At 37.9% G+C, this 12,491-nt stretch overlaps 2 protein-coding genes across 2 annotated transcripts in view; both read left to right on the top strand.

Moving 5' to 3' along the window:
- The window catches only part of RNPC3 (RNA binding region (RNP1, RRM) containing 3), a 45,174-nt gene extending 35,102 nt beyond the window's left edge, over positions 1-10,072 (top strand). The window contains exon 16 of the transcript XR_011463650.1: positions 10,050-10,072. The gene's annotated coding sequence lies outside the window, so the exon portion shown is untranslated. The remainder of the gene's footprint in view (positions 1-10,049) is intronic.
- Positions 1-12,491, top strand: part of LOC102275430 (alpha-amylase 2B) — a 76,144-nt gene that overhangs the window by 8,975 nt on the left and 54,678 nt on the right. The gene's annotated exons all lie outside the window — the stretch shown is intronic.

The following is a 12,491-nucleotide window of genomic DNA, read 5'->3' as shown; positions in this document are numbered from 1 at the left end:
TGGAGCTTTCTTGCTTTTTCGATGATCCAGTGGTTGTTGGCTCTTTGGTTTCTGATTCCTCTGCTTTTTCTAAAACTAGCTTGAGTATCTAAGTCTACCAAAATGTGTACTAGACACTTATGCCAAAGGCCCTTCCCCAAATTTTGATAAAAAATAAAGACCTAAGTAAATAGAGAACTATACTGTATACATGACCTGAAAGAGTCATGATTATTGTGATGTCACCTCAAATAGATTCATTTCAAATTGAAAATCGTAGCAGGATAATTTGTTGATATTGCTAAACTGACTTTCAGAGCTCTTTGGAAAAACAGCAACCAGAATGTCCAGCACAATTTAAAAAAACAAAACAATTATATGACTTGTTACATACTTCTAAGGTTTATTATAAACCTAGAATAGCAGTGTATTTGGCAGAAGGATAGATGCATAGATCACTGAAATAGAAAAGTCCACAAGTAGACCCACACGTGTATGGCACATTAATTTTTGACAAAAATGAGAAGACAGTTCAGTGGAGAGGATTGCTATTTAAATATAAGATGTTGGAATAATTGGACACCTATACCCCCCCCCCCCACACACACACAAAAGGGAAACCTTTAAAAAATTTCTCTCACACAAAATTTGAAATACAGACCAAAAGTTACAGGAAAAAATATCTGTGTGACATTGCTTACACAAGGAATTCCTGTATACAACACCAAAAGTTTTCTCCATTGAAAATAAAGATAAATTAGATGTCATCCAATAAAAATCTTATTCAGAAGATGCTATGAAAAATAAAGAGGCAGTCACACACTGGGGACAGTCTTTGGGGAGCATATATTTGACAAAAGAATATCCAGGATATATATAAATAACTAAAAATAAAAATGAACAATAAATTTGTAAACACCAAAGATTTACAGATGACAAATAAGCACATGAAATGATGCTTCACATCATCATCCATTCAGTTCAGTCGTGTCCAACTCTGCAACCCCATGAACTGCAGCACACTAGGCCTCCTTGACCATCACCAGCTCCTGGAGTTTACCCAAACTCATGTCCATTGAGTTGGTGATGCCGTCCAACGATCTCATCCTCTGTCGTCCCCTTCTGCCCTCAGTCTTACCCAGCATCAGGGTCTTTTCCAATGAGTCAGCTTTTTGCATCAAGTGGCCAAACTATTGGAGTTTCAGCTTCAACATCAGTCCTTCCAGTGAACACCCAGGACTGATCTCCTTTAGGATGGACTGGTTGGATCTCCTTGCAATCCAAGAGACTCTCAAAAGTCTTTTCCAACACCACAGTTCAAAAGCATCAATTCTTTGGCCCTCAGCTTTCTTATAGTCCAACACTCATATCCATACATGACTACTGGAAAAACCATAGCCTTGACTAGATGGACCTTTGTTGACAAAGTAATGTCTCTGCTTTTCACATGCTGTTTAGTTTGGTCATAACTTTTTTTCCAAGGAGTAAGCGTCCTTAAATTTCATGGCTGCAGTCACCATCTGCAGTGATTTTGGAACCTTCCAAAATAAAGTCTGCCACTGTTTCCCATCTATTTGTCATGAAGTGATGGGACCAGATGCCATGATCTTAGTTTTCTGAATGTTGAGCTTTAAGCCAACTTTTTCACTCTCCTCTTTCACCTTCATCAAGAGGCTCTTTAGTTCCTCTTTCTGCCAGAAGGGTGGTGTCATCTGCATACCTGAGGTTATTGATATTTCTCCTGGCAATCTTGATTCCAGCTTGTGCTTCTTCCAGCCCAGCGTTTCTCATGATGTACTCTGCATATAAGTTAAATAAGCATAGTGACAATATACAGCCTTGATGTACTCCTTTTCCTATTTGGAACCAGTCTGTTGTTCCATGTCCAGTTCTAACTGTTGCTTCCCGACCTGCATACATGTTTCTCAAAAGGCAGGTCAGGTGGTCTGGTATTCCCATCTCTTTCAGAATTTTCCACAGTTTATGGTGATCCACACAGTCAAAGGCTTTGGCATAGTCAATAAAGCAGGAATAGATGTTTTTCTGGAACTCTTACTTTTTTGATGATCCAACGGATGTTGGCAATTTGATCTATTTAGACAAATACAAAATACAACCACAATAAGATGGCATCACACACCTATTAGAGTGGCTTAAAATACACTCTGATAGTACTAAGATTAGTCAAGAATGTGGAGCAACTACAGCTTTCATACATTGCTAGTGAAATTACAAAATGGTACAACCTGTTTTACAAAACAGTTTGAGGAAGTTTGTAGTAATGTTAACATGTGACCTATCCACCACACTTCTGAGTATTTATCTAAGAACAACGAAAACTATGTTCACACAAAAATCTATACCTAAGAGTTTTCTGGGAAGATGATGGAGTAGGAAGTACCAGGAGTCCAACCTAACACCTAATATAGTTGCACCAGAGTCACTATTTTGGAATTCTGGAGTCTAGGGCTTGCAACTTCCAGACGAAGCCTTGGACAATAAATTGTAGTTAATTTAGGCCAGTTTCAGCTCTTAGCATAGTAATAGCAACCAGTTTCCCAACCCCAACCATGTGGCAGGCATCCATATATGTATCCTGGAGCACCTTGCTGATAGGAGTCAAGGTGGGCAAAGAGAACACTGAACTCTTAAATATTGAGGGATCTATGCCATAATTGTTTATGCCACTTTTGATCACAGAGGTGCAGAGATTGGCAGTCATAGCTGTTATACCTCCCACGTTTGTAAGCCATATATCCTATCTCTACCACCCCCCAGTGAAGTGACTTACAGGGGAATAATAAGCCAGGTCCCCCCCTTTTCCTTTCCTCTTTAGTTTTCCCACTTTGGAGAGTCAGACATGCTTAAAGACTAGGACATTCCAAAAAACTGCACATATGGGGAAGATTAGAAATTGACCACTAAACCCAGGGAAAGGGTAAAAAATATGAGAAGACTTTGATTTTACAATTCAGGTTGATCCTTAACACAGATACAGCATGCAATAATTTAAAAACCAAAAACAATAACCAATGAGCAAACTGTAGAAGGGGGAGAATCTGAACTCCAGAGTTAACATAATGTAAAATCAAGTGACTAGTTTTCAACAAAAGAAAAATTTACAAGGCACACAAAGGAACAGGAAAATTTGAGTGATTCAAAGGAAAATAATGTATGGAAACTGTTCCTGAAGAAGATCTGATGGTAGATATACTAAGCAAAGAGTAAAATAACTGTTCTAAAGATGCCCAAGAGACTAACAGAAGATGTGGAGGAAGTAAAAGCAAAGCAATTTATGAATAAATGGCAGTATCAATAGATAGGAAACCTAAAAATCAAATATTTTTAGAGCTGAAAAGTACAATAACTGAAACAGAGAATTCACTAGAGGAATGCCCAGGAGATTTGAGTATGCAGAAGAAAGAATCAGTGTACACCAGACAAAAAATATAGGACAATGAAAATTATCAAATTTGAGGAACAATCCAAAGATTGAAGAAAAATGAACATAGGCTAAGTGTCCTGTGGAAAGCCATCAAGCAGGCCAGCAGGCACACTGAATCACAGGAGAGACAGAAAGAGAATAATTGAGGAAGTAATAGCTGAAAACAAATCTGATGAAAGTTATGAATATAAATATCCAAGAAGTTCAGTGAATTCCAAGTAAAACTGACTCAAAAGTCCATATCAAGACATAATAAAATTGCATAAGACAGAGAAGTGAATACCCACATAAAAGGGATTCTCAAAAATTATCAGAAGATTTTCCATCAGGAACTTGGGAGGCCAAAAGAAGTGGGCTGATATAAAGTGCTAAAAGAAGAAAAATTCAACTAGGAATTTCCTATCTGGCAAGACCATTTTGTTTGTTTTTTTCTCTTCAAAAGTGAAGGAGATATTGACATTCCTACATAAAGCTCAGAGAGTTTACCACTAGACTTTCCTTGCAAGAAATGCTCATGAAAATCTTGCAAGGGTCAAATGAAAGGACACTAGATCATAACTAAAGTCATATGGAGAAATGCAGAGCATAATAAAGAGAAATATAGGAACAATTATAAAAGCTAATATTGTAAAAGTGTTCAGTTACTACATTTGTTATCTACAGGATTTAATAGACTAATACATTGAATAGACAATGTTTAGTCAATACGTTTGTTTTATTGTAATTATGGTCTGTAAATCTACATGTTGTTTTCTACTTCATTTAAGGGACTAATGAATTTAAAATAGTTGTTTATGTTTAGGGGCACACAGTGTATAAAGATTTAATTCAGGGAACCTCAATGACTGAAGACTGGAAACAGAAGTGTAAAGACATTTTTTGTATGTTATTGAAGCTAAGCTAGTATAAAATGAATTAGAATTTATAACTAGTATGTTAAGTGTAAACTCCATGGTAACCACAAGGAAAAGAGCTATAAAATACACACATAAAAAAATGAAGAAGTATTTAAACCTTTTACTACCAAAAAATGTCAACGTAAAAGACACTGTGGTGCTGGAGTGGTGGCAGTGTGGCACTGAGCGAATTTGAAGAGATACCCCACATCCAAGGGCAAAGGGGAAACCCCAGCAAGATGGTAGGAGGGGTGAAATCACATTTAGACTCTAACCCCATACCTGCCAAAGATGCTCAGAGGGATCAAACATGCTTTGTGTGCACCAGAACACAGAGACTGAGACAGAACAGTCTTTGAGTATCTTCTGAGGAGACACATCACAGAAAAATAACCAGTCTGATCACATGGACCACAGCCTTGTCTAAATAAAACTATGAGCCATGCCATTCAGGGCCACCCAAGATGGATGGGACATGGTGGAGAATTCTGATAAAACGTGGTCCACTGGAGAAGGGAATGGCATACCACTTCAGTACTCTTACCTTGAGAACCCTATGAACAGTATGAAAAGGCAAAAAGCAAGGACACTGAAAGATGAACTCCCCAGGACAGTAGGTGCCCAATATGCTACTGGAGATCAGTGGAGATATAACTCCAGAAGGAATGAAGAGATGGAGCCAAAGCAAAAACAACACCCAGTTGTTGATGTGGCTGGTGATGGAAGTAAAGTCTGATGCTATAAAGAGCAATATTGCATAGGAACCTGGAATGTTAGGTCCATGAATCAAGGCAAATTGGAAGTGATCAATCAGGAGATGGCAAGAGTGAACATTGGCATTTTAGGAATCAGCAAACTAAAATGGACTGGAATGGGTGAACTTAACTCAGATGACCATTATATCTACTACTGTCAGCAAGAATCCCTTAAAAGAAATGGAGTAGCCATAGTTAGCAAGAGTCCAAATGCAGTACTTGGATGCAGTCTCAAAAAATACAAAAGGATTTCTGTTCATTTCCAAGGCAAACCATTAAATATCACAGTAATCCAAGTCTATGTCCCAACAAGTAATGCTGAAGAAGCTGAAGTTGAATGTTTCTATGAAGACCTACAAGACCTTTTAGAACTAACACCCAAAAAAGATGTCCCCTTCATTACAGGGAAGTGGATGCAAAAGCAGGAAGTCAAGAATTCCCTGGATTAACAGGCAAATTTGGTCTTGGAGTACAGAATGAAGCAGGGCAAAGGCTAATAGAGTTCTTCGAAGAGAATGCACTGGTCATAGCAAACACCCTCTTCCAACCACACAGGAGAAGACTCTACACATGGACATCACCAAGTGGTCAATAGTGAAATCAGATTGGTTATATTATTTGCAGCATTGGAGAAGGAAACAGCAACCCACTCCAGTGTTTTTGCCTGGAGAATCCCAGGGACGGGGGAGCTTGGTGGGTTGCCATCTATGGGGTCGCACAGAGCCGGACACGACTGAAGCGACTTAGCAGCAGCAGCAGCAGCATGCAGACGCTCTATACAGTCAGCAAAAACAAGACTAGCAGTTGACCGTGCCTCAGATCATGAACTCATTATTACCAAATTCAGACTTAAATTGAGGACAGTAGGGAAAACTGCTAGACTATTCAGGTATGACCTAAATCAAATTGCTTAAAATTATACAGTGGAAGTGACAAATAGATTCAAGGAATTAGATCTGATAGACAGAGAGCCTGAAGAACTATGGGTGGAGGTTTGTGATATTGTACAGGATACAGGGATCAAGACCATCCTCAAGAAAAATAAATACAAAAAAGCAAAAGGCTATCTGAGGAGGCCTTACAAATAGCTGTGAAAAGAAGAGAAGTGAAAAGGAAAGATACACCCATTTGAATGCAGAGTTCCAAAGAATAGCAAGGAGAGATAAGAAAGCCTTCCTCAGTGATCAATGCAAAGAAATAGAGAAAGACAATAGAATGGGAAAGACTAGAGATCTCTTCAAGAAAATTAGAGATACTAAGGGAACTCTTCATGCAAATATGGGCACAATAAAGGACAGAAATGGTATGGACCTAACAGAAGCAGAAGATATTAAGAAGAGGTGACAAGAATACATGGAAGAAGTATACAAAAATGATCTTTATGACCCAGATAACCAAGATGGTTTTTTCACTCACCTAGAGCCAGACATCCTGGAATGTGAAGTCAAGTGGGCCTTAGGAAGCATCACTAGAAACAAAGCTAGTGGAGGTAATGGATTCCAGTTGAGCTGTTTCATATCCCAAAAGATGATGCTGCGGAAGTGCTGCACTCAATATGTCACCAAATTTGGAAAACTCAGCAGTGGCCAAAACTGGAAAAGGTCAGTTTTCATTCCAATCCCAGAGAAAGGCAATGCCAAAGAATGCTCAAACTACTGCACAATTGCACTCATCTCATGCTAGCAAAGTAATGCTCAAAATTCTCCAAGTCAGGCTTCAACAGTACGTCAATGGTGAATTTCAAGATGATCAAGCTAGATTTAGAAAAGGCAGAGGAACCTAGATCAAATTGCCAACATCTGTTGGATCATCAAAAAAGCAATAAAGTTCCAGAAAAGCATCTACTTCTGCTTTATTGACTATGCAAAAGCCTTTGATTGTGTGGATCACAATAAACTGTGAAATGTTCTTCCAGAGATTGGAATACCAGACCACCTGACCTGCCTCCTGAGAAATCTGTATGCAGGTCAAGAAGCAACAGTTAGAACTGGACATTGAACAACAGACAGGTTCCAAATCGGGAAAGGAGTATGTCAAGGCTGTATATTGTCACCCTGCTCATTTAACTTATATCCGGAGTACATCATGAGTAATGTTGGACTGGATGAAGCACAAGCTGGAATCAAGATTGCTGGAAGAAATATCAATAACCTCAGATATGCAGATGACACCACCCTTATGGCAAGAAAGTGAAGAACTAAGGAACCTCTTGGTGAAAGTGAAATAGGAGAGTGAAAAAGTTGGCTTAAAACTCAGCATTCAGAAAACTAAGATCGTGGCATCAGGTCCCATCACTTCGTGGCAAATGGAGAAACGATGGAAACAGTGAGAGACTTTATTTTGGGGGGCTGCAAAATCACTGCAGATGATGACTGCAGCCATGAGATTAAAAGACGCTTGCTCCTTGGAAGAAATGTTATGACTAATCTAGACAGCAAATTAAAAAATAGAGACATTAGTTTTCCAACGAAGATCTGTCTAGTCAAAGCTATGGTTTTTTCAGGAGTCATGTATGGATGTGAAAGTTGGACTATAAAGAAAGCTGAGCACCGAACAATTGATGTGTTTGAACTGTGGTGTTGGAGAATATCTTGAGAGTCCCTTGGACAGCATGGAGATCCAACCAGTCAATCCTAAAGGAAGTCAGTCCTGGGTGTTCATTGGAAGGACTGATGCTGAAGGTGAAACTCCAGTTCTTAGGCCTCTTGATGTAAAGAACTGCTGCTGCTGCTAAGTCACTTCAGTTGTGTCTGACTCTGTGCGACCCCATAGATGGCAGCCCACCAGGCTTCCCCGTCCCTGGGATTCTCCAGTCAAGAACACTGGAGTGGGTTGCCATTTCCTTCTCCAATGCATGAAAGTGAAAAGTGAAAGTGAAGTCACTCAGTCGTGACCGACTCCTATCGACCGCGTATACTGCAGCCTACCAGGCTCCTCCATCCATGGGATTTTCCAGGCAAGAGTACGGGACTGGGTTGCCATTGCCTTCTCTGGATGTAAAGACCCTGATGCTGGAAAAGATTGAAGGTTGGAGGAGAAGGGGATAGCAAAGGATGAGATAGATGGATGGCATCACGCACTCAATGGACATGAGTTTGAGCAAACTCCAGGAGTTGGTGATGGACAGGGAAGCCTAGTGTGCTGCAGTCCATGCAGTCACAAAGAGTTGGACACAACTGAGCGACTGACCTAAACTGAAAAGTCACTAAAGGAATTAATGAGCTGCCCCCCACCTTAAAACAACAACTATGAGGCATATAGTAAGCAAGCAAAATAATAGTCTCTTTAAAGTATAAATGAATTAAACTCTCCCAGCAAAACACCAAGATTGAGAAAATGGATTTAAACACTGGAATCCACTGTGTACTCTAACTACAACAGTCACTTCAGATCCAAAGGCCAAATAGTTTGAAATTTTGAAAATAATACTCCATGCAAATAATAAGCAAAAAAGTTCAGGTGTGGCTGTATTAAAATAGACATATACAAAATAGACAAAGTCTAAAAAGTTGGAAGAAACAAAAACATTAATGCAAATTTCAATAGAGAAAAATGATATTATAATTATTTACATGCCTACTGACAGATTGTCAAAATATATGAATCAAAAACTGACAGTTGGAAGAGAATAATAGATAATTCTACAATAATAGTTGGAAACTCCTGGGCTCTGGTAATGATAATGTGTAGTTCAGTTAAACAGAAGTAAGGAAATAAATGACTAAGTAACTCCCTGCCTAACAGCCATATACAGAACACCATAGCCAACAATAGCATACATGTTTATCTCAAGTGTCCATGGAACATTTTCCAGAATAGACCATATGTCTGGCCACAGATTAAGTTTCAATAGATTTGTAAAAAGATGTATAAAGTATCTTCTCCAACTACAATGGGATAATGTTAGAAATAAATAAAGGAGGAAAACTGGAAAATCCACACTATTGTTGAAATTAAACAGTACACTGTTGAACAACTAGTGGGTCAAAGAAATTACATGGGAAATTAGGAAGTACTTAGAAACAAAAACAGAAACGCAACATGCCAAAACTATTGTTCATCGCTAAGCTGTGTCCAACTCTTTGTGACCCTATGAACTGCAGCACAACAGGCTTCACTGTTCTTTGTTATCTCCTGGAATTTGTGCAAACTCATGTCCATTGAGTCAGTGATGCCGTCCAACCATTTCATCCTCTGTCACCCCCTTCTTCTCTTGCCCTCAATCTTTCCCAGAATCAAAATCTTTTCCAGTGAATCAGCTCTTCTCATGAGGGAGCAAAATTACTGGAGCTTCAGCTTCAGCATTAGTCCTTCCAATGAATATTCAAGGGTTGATTTCCTTTAAGATTGACTGGTTGCTTTGACCAAAACTATGGGATGTATCAAAAGTAGTGCTTAGAGGAGATTTTATAGTTAGAATCACTAACATTAAAAAACAAAGATTTCAAATCAATGAGTTAGCTTTATAACTTTAAAGGACTAGAAAAAGAAGAACAAACTAAACCCAACGTAGGAACATAATAAAAATTAGAGTGGAGATAAGTGAAATAAGGAATTTAAAAAATTGAGAAAATCAATAGAACCAAAAGTTGATTGCTCAAAAACAAAATTGACAAACCTATACCTATAGTGATAAAGGAAAAAAAAAAATCACTAAAATCTGAAATGAAATTGGAGACATTCTACATTACAGATTCTATAGAAATAAAAAGGACTGTAAAAGTACTGTAATAATTCTCCACTAATGAAATATATAACTAGATAAAATGGACAAATTCCTAGAAACACAAACTTACTAAAGACTAAACTGCAAAGAAATAGAAATTCTGAATAGACCTGTAACTAGGACAGAGATTGAATCAGTGATCACAAATCTCCCAACAAAGATAAGCCTTGAGCCTTATGGCTTCACTATTGATTTCTGGCAAGCATTTAAGGAATAATTCAAACTGATTTTTCTTAAACTTTTCACAGAAATTGAAGAGGAAGGAAAGGTTCCTGATTGATTCCATGAGACCAATATTACCCTAATATCAAATAAAGAGAAAGACACTTCAAATAAAGAAGACTGCAGGCCATATCCCTTTGGTTCAACACTGATGCAAAACTCCTTAAAAGGAGCATATTAAAAAGATTTTACATCATGACCATAAGGGATCTATACTGGAATATAAGGATGGTTCAGCATTGAAAGTCTATCAAACCTAACAGAATGAAGGACAAAAACTACACTATCATCTTAATTGACAGAAAATAATTTGACATAATTCAATATACTTTCATGATAAAAGCATTCAACGAACTGGGAACAGAGGAAACTACCTCAGTATAATAATATTCTTAAATGAAAAACTCATAGCATCATACTCCATGGCAATAGACTTTGAAAGCATTTCCACTAAGAACCAAAACAAGTCAAGGAAGCCCACTGTTGCCACTTTTGTTCAACGTAGTGCTAAAAGTTGTACCCAGAGCAATCTGGCAAGAAAAGAATAAAAAGGATTCAAAGTGAAAAGGAAGAAGTAAATTATGTCTGTTCACAGATGATCTTTTTTTTTTTTTTTCCAGCTTTAGGGAGATATAGTTGACATATAAAATTCTAAAAGTATACAACACAGTGATTTAACATATGTATACACTGGAAAAGAATATCCACATTGATTTATTTCACACATCCATCATACCACATATTTTTGTTTCATTTTCTATTTTAATGAGAACATTTAAGTACTACTCTTTTGCTGCTGCTGCTGCTAAGTTGCTTCAGTCATGTCTGACTCTGTGCAACCCCAGAGACAGCAGCCCACCAGGCTCCCCCATCCCTGGGATTCTCCAGGCAAGAACACTGGAGTGGGTTGCCATTTCCTTCTCCAACTACTCTCTTAGCAAATTTTAATTATAGATTACATTGTTACCAACTATAGTCATTATACATCATGTCCTTAGTCCTTATTCATTTTATAACAAAGTCTGTAACCTTTACCAACCTTGCTCTACTTCCCACCACCCAGCCCCTGGCAGCCACTTTCCTACTCTCTGGATATGAGCTTAACTTTTTTTTTTTAAATAGAAATGATACCATGCAGTATTTGGTTGTCTTCTGTCTGGTTTCTTTAATGCCTCCAAGCTCATTCACACACAGTGAAATATTATGCATAAGTGTATGTATTCATGTGTGTGTGTGCATACATATATACGTATATCATGTTTTCTTGATCCATTGATTTGTTGATGGCCCTGTAGGTTCTCTTGCAATGAACATAGTAGTACAGATACCTCTTCTAAATAATGTTTTTTTGTTTTTTGTTTTACTTTGAATATATACTAAAAAGTGGAATTAGTGGATCATATAGTAGATAGATTTTAATTTTTTGAGGAATTCTCATGCTGTTCTTCATAGTGACTACCAGTTTACATTTCCACCTGCAGAGTATAAGCCTTCTCTTTTGTTCACATTCTTGCTGGCATTTCTTATCTCTTTCCTTTTTGATGATAGTCATACAAACAGGTGTAAGGTGGGTGATCTCATTGTGATTTTGGTTTGCATTTTTCTGTTGATTGGTTATGTTGAACGTCTTTTCATGTACCTGTTGCACATTGTATGTCTTATTTGGAAAAAAAAAAATCTGTTCCAGTCCTTTGCCTATTTTGAAATTGTTTTTTTTTCTATTGAATTGTAGATACGATCTTATTTAGAAAACCCTGAAGATCCCCCCCCACACACACACAAAATCAACATACAAAAATCAGTTGCATTTCTATACATGAATAATGAACAATATGAAAAGGACTGATCAATCTGTACATGGAAACAATTCAGTTTACAATAGCATGAAAGTAAGACCAGAAACTATAAAACTCCTAGAAGAAAACATAGGCAAAACACTCTCTGACATAAACCACAGCAGGATCCTCTATGACCCACCTCCCAGAGTAGTGGAAATAAAAGCAAAAATAAACAAATGGGACCTAATTAAACTTAAAAGCTTTTGCACAACGAAGGAAACTATAAGCAAGGTGAAAAGACAGCCTTCAGAATGGGAGAAAATAATAGCAAATGAAGCAACTGACAAAGAATTAATCTCAAAAATATACAAGCAACTCCTGCAGCTCAATTCCAGAAAAATAAACGGCCCAATCAAAAAATGGGCCAAAGAACTAAACAGACACTTGTCCAAAGAAGACATACAGATGGCTAACAAACACATGAAAAGATGTTCAACATCACTCATTATCAGAGAAATGCAAATCAAAACCACAATGAGGTACCATCTCACGCAGGTCAGAATGGCTGCTACCCAAAAGTCTACAAGCAGTATATGCTGGAGAGGGTGTGGAGAAAAGGGAACCCTCTTACACTGTTGGTGGGATGCAAACTAGTACAGCCACTATGGAGAACAGTGTGGAGATTCCTTA

Source organism: Bos mutus, chromosome 3, assembly GCF_027580195.1.
Source record: "Bos mutus isolate GX-2022 chromosome 3, NWIPB_WYAK_1.1, whole genome shotgun sequence".
NCBI lineage: Eukaryota > Metazoa > Chordata > Mammalia > Artiodactyla > Bovidae > Bos > Bos mutus.
Note: the sequence above shows the minus strand (reverse complement) of the source record. Positions and strands in the feature narration are given on the sequence as shown.